This window comes from Salvelinus sp. IW2-2015, unplaced genomic scaffold (assembly GCF_002910315.2).
Source record: "Salvelinus sp. IW2-2015 unplaced genomic scaffold, ASM291031v2 Un_scaffold1676, whole genome shotgun sequence".
Classification (NCBI taxonomy): Eukaryota; Metazoa; Chordata; class Actinopteri; order Salmoniformes; family Salmonidae; genus Salvelinus; species Salvelinus sp. IW2-2015.
This window is the reverse complement of record NW_019943078.1, coordinates 110,710-116,874: the sequence shown is the minus strand read 5'-3', so window position 1 is coordinate 116,874 and position 6,165 is coordinate 110,710. Positions and strand designations below refer to the sequence as shown.

At 41.8% G+C, this 6,165-nt stretch overlaps 1 protein-coding gene across 1 annotated transcript in view; it reads left to right on the top strand.

Annotated features, from left to right (window-relative positions):
* Positions 1 to 1,999: 1,999 nt before the first annotated feature.
* The window catches only part of LOC112071660 (histone deacetylase complex subunit SAP130), a 42,702-nt gene continuing 38,536 nt past the window's right edge, over positions 2,000 to 6,165 (top strand). Inside the window, exon 1 of the mRNA XM_024139089.2 lies at positions 2,000 to 2,747. The gene's annotated coding sequence lies outside the window, so the exon portion shown is untranslated. The remainder of the gene's footprint in view (positions 2,748 to 6,165) is intronic.

Here is a 6,165-nt window from a genome sequence, read left to right as displayed (position 1 = left end):
AGTGGCCATCCAGACACAATGTTGTGTGTATAGCAAGGCTGCATTTACAAAAGCAGCCCAATTCTAATATTTTGCCAATAACTGGTCTTTTGACCAATCAAATCAGATCTTTTGCCAATAATTTGGGCAAAAGATCAGAATTAGGCTGTGTTGTGTATACGCAGACAAACGTGTGAGCTTATTCATTTCCCTTCTTCAAAGAGCGTTCATATTGGTTTTCCATCCTCTCTGCCTTCATGGATTTGAAAGGAAATGACTATATAAATACTTCCTCTAGCCCACGGGGTGTCAAACATACAACCCGTGGGTGGTTTGAGTACAAAATATATACTTTCAAATTAATAAATGCAAATCGAAACTGTGTAACCTGTTAAATTCTGAGCATTTTTTTGGGGCCCTGTCTGTCTTATTTTTGTAATTTTTTTTAACTCAATAACGTAAAAGGCCTATAATTGCTAGGGTCATTGTAAGACGTCGTGCTTGAAAACACCACGAAATGTCATGGGATCTAATACTGCTGTTTAGTGGATGACCTGGGCATCAGACAGGATATATTTTCGTCAATGGAAAGGTAGACTTCACCTTTCTCATATGTATATAAAGGTATGGTATAAGCCCTGCACTTTTAGAATGGCCGTGTTCCTATGGGGAAGTGCACGTTTAGAGTGCTGCCATTAGGTAAACGATCTGAAAAAAATATTCTTATTTTATTGTTTTGGAACAGTAATTGGCGACATTTTGTTTCAAACAGACGTTAAAAATCTCTTATTCCCCAACATGGGGACATTTGGGGGTCCCCTGCGAAAAAAATAAAAATAACTTTACGCTTAAGGTTTTTCTGTCCTGCTGTATTTTGGGCTCTGTAGTAGTCACATTGTAGTAGTCACCTTGTAGTAGTCACATTTCTAACAGATCTAAGCATGTATTTGTAGGAATTTGAAACCGAAATGTACATTATGATGGTAGTATACAATATTATGCATTGTTAAGAAAATGTCAGCAGAGGGAGTTGAAGTTTAATTGATAATGGACCTGCATCCATACAGTTTATTGACTGTGTCCAGTTCACKAACAATCCTCGAAATGAAAGATAGACAGTCAAAGAGCATCGGAAATTCTAAAAACAATATAACTATTTTGGGCAAATTTTTACAGCGAGGAACTATAACACATTTTCAGTGCAACCCTCCAAACCATTTCTTATTATGCCTGTGTCCAGAAGACCAAATGCCCCCCCCCCCCGGGAGAATCTAGCCCATACCAACACCAATCCAATGCTTTTACATGTGTGGGTAGTGCACACTTCAGGTGGAAGGAGAGATTATTGTGAGGTATATTGAAGCAATAAGTCCCGAGGTGGTGTGGTATATGGCCAATATACCACGGCTAAGGGTTGTTCTTACGCACAACGCAACACAGAGTGCCTGGATACAGACCTTAGCCGTGGTATATTGGACATATACCACTAATCCCAGGGGTGTCTTATTGCTTTTATAAACCGGTTGCCAAAACAGTAAGATAAGGAACTACACGTTACATTGAAAATGTTGCTTTAATTAATAAATACATTCTTCCATGAAAAAGTAGTCTGGACAAAACGACAGACTAGCTAGCAAGCTTATATTAAATGTATGGGAAAAAACGAGCATTAGCGCTACTTCTAGAGTGACTAACACACGCCAATTATTTATTCATGTTGATCTGAATKTTCCCATTTATTGTGCACAAGTGAGAGAAAAAATTGTCCCGTGTTATCGTTTGTAGTTGGCTTGCCAATGTTGTTCGTTTGTTGACTCCACGCTGCTGGGAATGGATGCCGTTCGTTTAACTGGGGCAGCTGCTGCTGTGTTGTCAGAGAGAATAGTACTGCCATCGGCTCTTGTGTACCTGAAACATAAGACAATAACGTTAGCTAATAGTTAGGCCTAACGTTACATAGCTACCGGTTATATTGTCAGGGTACATTAGAATGGTTTAGCTAGTTAACAGTTACATACCATATGTAGCCGTTCAGCTTTATCGCGCCGCTCTTCCCTCGACTTTTTAATTACGCCGACAGACACATGATTGCACGTTGTGAATTCGGTGTCCTTCTGTATATACCATGCCAAACCGAGAAGGGGTCGTTGATATGTTCATACCAGCTCCGAGTCCAGCATAACGTTAGCTGCTAATCCCATATTCTTCGGCATTCGTGTTTCTCACTGAACAAATACACGTCCCGTAAAATAACGTTCAGCTCCATTTTTTTTGTATTCCCAAACTCACAATATATCCCTTTCTCTACACACCAGTCAGTGAATCAGCTAAGTGCCCACTTTGTTTGTTTCACGATGTTATTTTCGTTTCGGTTTCTCTCAAATTTATCTAAATGCTTATTTTGGACATCGGCAATTTGAACTATTGTTGATATAGCCATTTTATCAACGTGAAAAGGCTAAACGTCATGGTATACGGTATCACGTACACACGGCTAAATGCTGTTTTAGCCAATCAGTATCCAAACTACTCGGTTTATTAAACGTCTATAAACATTCTCAGCGCGGGAATAGTTCTGCCACCAGCCAATCGTTTCGCAGATACGATTGACTCCCATCCCCGTTTGTGATTTGTCAAGGATTTACACAATTCCCTCCGACGATTGGACGGAAAAAAAATTGGGAGCTTCTCTTCGTTCTTCCGGTTTGTATGTTGTTGAAAAGAAAAGACGAATGCCTGGAGAAGAAAAAAAATACTCTACGAATACGGTATTTTAGCATGTATTTTTTGCGAATGTATCGTCGTGGCTTTGTCGATAAAGCTTTCCCAACTTAAATTTGGGATTCTATAAATATTGTAAGAATCTTAATAAGTTGTTCACCCAATGTTTGTTTAGCGATAGCTGCAGCTAGCAAGCCATCCTTAGCTAGCTATTTTGCAAGGTTAAGCATCTGGATATGCGATCAAAATTAAACGTTAACGTTTAATTTAAGAGCTCGACTGTGGTCGCTGCCATCGGTTGTGATACTGTCAAAGCAGAAAGACACATTCTTCAAAGCAGTGCCTATTCGGTGATTATCTAGTTACTCATAACAGCTGTATAGTTAACTAGGGTTTCACAGTAACTAGCTTACCATAACCGTATCCGCCAATACAAATTTTCCTAGTTAAAGGTTAAATTAAAAAAACTAAAGATACCTACCCTAGCGTTACACTTGTTTACACTGAGCTACAAGGGGGTTGGAACGCAATCATGGTTACATTAGACAACTTGGAGCTGGCGGGAGATATGGGTCGGGTAACCTAGCTCAATGCAGGGATGGGATATGTCAATATGCCACTGTACTCCAAATGTGACCTTTATCCACACTGCAAGTAGTGTTTCAGTCTTCTCGATGGGGCATTGTGGATAAATGGTACAATTTGAAGTACAGTGGCATATCCCATCCTAGCCCAAGATGTACTCTTAAGGAGCCTAACGTTACGACTTATTTACAGAGGTAGGATGACTCTGGCAGCCAAATACAACATCTAAACGTGAATCGATTCTCAATTGCGATATAGTTCTAGAAATATAAAGCCCTTTACTTTCATATCACATTAACATTATTTCACAACTGCAAAATATACAGTTTTACCCGACAGTATTTTTCAGTAACAACACGTTTCTGGTGGCCTTCTTCTTTTACACACAGGTGTTTAGAGCATGCTAGATAGCTAATTACCACAGGTGTTCAGAGCATGCTAGATAGCTAATTACCACAGGTGTTCAGAGCATGCTAGATAGCTAATTACCGCTTTCGCGTTACTAGTCAAGACGCTCAACACTAGGTACCTGCGCCTCTACCTCAACCATAGGCTACCTCCGCCTCTCACACTCTAACCACTATGTCTACCTGCCGCCACTCTATACACTCTAACCACTAGGTACCTGCCGCTCTGTCATAGCCTGGAATCAAAGTAAAGATGAATGGAGAAAAAAGCCCATTCCGGCAGCTCTAGATAAATCTCACTAACCTCAGTAATCCGTATTTCATTCACACAGAGCTAGCTACTTTGTGTGAAACGGAAATGCGTGGTAAGATGAAGCATTTTAACATATCATTGCTCTGTCTGCGATCAGTGAATTGTTCCGCAAATGATTAGGGAAATTCAGCGACGTTTATGAAAAATATGGTGTGGCACATTCTAGCTAGCTGTACTTTACAGAAGATACCCACCCTATCTGTTAGGTTAGTTTACACTGAGCTGCATTGGGGTCGGAACGCAAGCATGGATGGTTATATTGAAGACAACATGGAGCCGGTGCGAGATATGAGTCGGAAAACATATCTGAATGCAGGGGTGGGGATTACCTTGATCATTGACTCTCAGTTAGGGCTAGACGGTATATCCGTATTTGACAATATACCGGTATTGAGCACGGGGATTTTTTTACTTACCTTCTATAACAGTATTTTTAATGTTTGGTTTGTTAAATGTGATTACACTGTGTGTAATGTCATTTAATAGTTTATTTTTTATACTTCCTACTCTCTCCCTCCTCTCTCAATGCGTTTCCACACAGACCTACCCCCCCTGATTTCCACCCCCTGATTTCCACACAGACCTAGCCCACCTGATTCCCACACAGACTAGCCCACTCCCTGATTTCACACAGACCTAGCCCCCCTGATTTCCACACAGACCTATGCCCCACCCCTGATTCACACAGAACCTAGCCCCACCTGATTCCAACAGACCTGCCCACCCCTGATTTCCACACAGACCTACCCCACCCCTGATTCCACACAGACCTAGCCCACCCCCTGTTCACAAGAGACTAGCCCCACCCTGATTCCACACAGACCTAGCCCCACCCCTGATTTCCACACAGACCTAGCGCCACCCCCTGATTTCCAACAGACCTAGCCCACCCCCTTGATTTTCCACACGACCTAGCCCCACCCCTGATTTCGCACACAGACCTAGCCACCCGCTGATTCCCACACAGATCCTATGCCCCACCCCCTGATCCACACAGAACCTAGCCCCACCCTCCCTGGATTCCCGACACAGACCTAGCCCCACCTGATCCGCCCACAGACCTAGCCGCCACCCCCTGATTTCCACCAGACTAGCCCCACCCAGTCACTCAGGAGCCATTTATTGTCACTTGACTACGAACACACTTGCGTTCCAGTCTTGCATGGCAATGCAGCACATGCAACATGTTTATGACTACACGCAGTTTCCCAGTTTGCTTTAATAGAAATCCACAAGCGTTCTATAATTACACTATTAGTTTGTGTTTATTATATGCAAAAAGCTAGTTTGTCTTTTCTTAGCAAGTTGTGTTACAGCTTATGCTATTCGCTAGTTAGACTGACGGAAGAACAGAGGAAACCACCTGTGGTAATTAGCTTACTAGCATGCTCTGAACACCTGTGGTAATTAGCTATCTAAGCATGCTCTGAACACCTGTGGTAATTAGCTATCTAGCATGCTCTGAACACCTGTGGTAATTAGCTATCTAGATGCTCTGAACACCTGTGGTAATTAGCTATTCGCATGCTCTGAACACCTGTGGTAATTAGCTATCTAGCATGCTCTAAACACCTGTGTGTAAAAGAAGAAGGCCACCAGAAACGTGTTGTTACTGAAAAATACTGTCGGGTAAAACTGTATATTTTGCAGTTGTGAAATAATGTTAATGTGTATATGAAAGTAAGAGGCTTTATATTTCTAGAACTATATCGCAATTGAGAATCGATTCACGTTTAGATGTTGTTTTGGCTGCCAGAGTCATCCTACCTCTGTATAAGTCGTAACGTTAGGCTCCTTAAGAGTACATCTTGGGCTAGGATGGGATATGCCACTGTACTTCAAATTGTACCATTTATCCACAATGCCCCATCGAGAAGACTGAAACACTACTTGCAGTGTGGATAAAGGTCACATTTGGAGTACAGTGGCATATTGACATATCCCATCCCTGCATTGAGCTAGGTTACCCGACCCATATCTCCCGCCAGCTCCAAGTTGTCTAATGTAACCATGATTGCGTTCCAACCCCCTTGTAGCTCAGTGTAAACAAGTGTAACGCTAGGGTAGGTATCTTTAGTTTTTTTAATTTAACCTTTAACTAGGGAAAATTTGTATTGGCGGATACGGTTATGGTAAGCTAGTTACTGTGAAACCCTAGTT